Raw genomic sequence first — 1819 nt, 5'->3', positions numbered from 1 at the left:
GGGCGTGCAAGGCCTGTTGAACATGACATTATTGAAACCAAATTGTTTCGTTCAACTTAATTGAGTGATTCAATTAGCATTAAAGATTGAAAGATAAAGAGATCACTATTCTTTTTGGCTTAAGCAATTCTTTCTGACTATGCTGTAAACTTCTATGCAGAGTGGGAGAAGACATTGCAAATTATTGGTATTGTCGGTCTGGGACAGGTAATCGTTTTTGTTTCAGCTCATGTTTTCTACTTTTCTTCAGAAAAAAAATAATACCCTTTCTTTTAAATTGTTTTTCGTGATTGTGAATGAGCATTTGAAACATTTAAATTGTGTTACTGAGTAAGCAATGTGCTGTTTAATATTTGAATTACCTTGATGGATTTAATTGTTGATTTAACTGTTGCAACTTGTTTCAGTTCAGCGTTGGCTGGATTCCTTAGCTTTGTTGTTTTCATTCCCTTGTTTAGTTCATCCAGTTTCCTGTTTCTGTCAAGATATATATTTTTTTCTTTTAATGCATACCAAATCGATTCTCAAGATCATTAAAATCATATAAAGTTATTTTATTTGATCTATATTTCTTCATTCATTTTCTTGCACAAAAATTGCATTTATATCAGTTCTTTCTGTATAATCCCAACTAATTTTATGATACTAATGTAATTTTTTAATTCCATAATACATTACTGTGTCCTACAACTTCATTGTATGGTTTATAAGTCTGTCTCGCCTATTATTTCCGGTAGTTACAACTAGCAAAATCATATGAGGATGTGACAGCATTCTTCTTTTTATTTTAGTATGTATTCTGAACTTAATTTGTTCTGTTCTTTGCTAGACTCTGTATCGACGTCTTGCTTCATACAAAGATTCTGATGATCTAAAACGAGATGTGAGGTAATTTAACATTGTTTTTCTCGTAGTAGTTTTGCAGCTTTCTTTTAGAAATTATATTGGTGAGAAATCAGTTGTAAAATACATCTGATGCCTATAGACACTCTAACATGCAAAACCATCTTAATGACTGAGCGCTGGCAGTTCTCACCTAGATCCGGTCATGTTAAATGAAGTCTTTGTTGCGTTCTAAAATATTCGCGGCGGTAGAGAAATATAAAGTCCTAGCAATATACGAAGAACCAACATAGATGAATGAATAGGAATGTGAGACACCAGAGTTTTTATGTAGAAACTCCGATAAAGGTGAAAAACCACGGGACTTTGCCCAGTTTAAATGAATCTACTAGTGTTTGTAGTTGATTACAAATGAGACCCTTCCTTAAAGGGAAGACCTTGGCTTGATGTAGCCAATATACATTATATAGAGTGCATTACATGGCGGGAGTTGCAATAATTAATATTGACATGTTTGTTTGGTCAATAGGACCATAGTTTACGAGCAATATAAGTCAGAGGGATTGTAGTCGCTGGGGGACGAGTATTTCAATTCAAGTAATTTTTGTAATAAAGTAATAAAAGAATGAGAAATTAGATGATAAATAATAAGAAATCAGCTCATATAAAGTAGGGAGCGGATATTTTGTTTTTTTTTTTTTAATATTTTTAATTATTTTATACTTAAATGCTCGGATTGTAATACGTTGTAAATATATTTTATATTAATAGTTTTTAAACGAGTTTCCTCATATAAATTAAGGAGTGGGGATTTTTTTATTTTTTATTTATAATTTTATATTCATAAATATTGTTTTTTGTTCATTTTCTCCAAAACTTTCACTAATCTGAGAGCCATTGATGGTCATGCTTATTCTCCTTGCAATCAATTCTTGTTTACAGGCTGCTGCTAGCTCCAGTTACACTCGGAGTGGCC

The 1819-nt window shown here is 31.9% G+C and overlaps 1 long non-coding RNA gene across 1 annotated transcript; it reads left to right on the top strand.

Moving 5' to 3' along the window:
• The first annotated feature begins 6 nt into the window (after positions 1-6).
• LOC110094513 lies at positions 7-1818 on the top strand. The gene is made up of 3 exons (XR_002302877.2): positions 7-207; positions 830-888; positions 1786-1818. It is a non-coding gene; the product is annotated as an uncharacterized LOC110094513 (long non-coding RNA).
• Position 1819: the final 1 nt, after the last annotated feature.

The sequence above is a fragment of the Dendrobium catenatum genome, unplaced genomic scaffold (genome assembly GCF_001605985.2).
Source record: "Dendrobium catenatum unplaced genomic scaffold, ASM160598v2 original_scaffold_48828, whole genome shotgun sequence".
Lineage (NCBI taxonomy): Eukaryota > Viridiplantae > Streptophyta > Magnoliopsida > Asparagales > Orchidaceae > Dendrobium > Dendrobium catenatum.
This window is presented reverse-complemented; position numbering and strand designations above follow the sequence as displayed.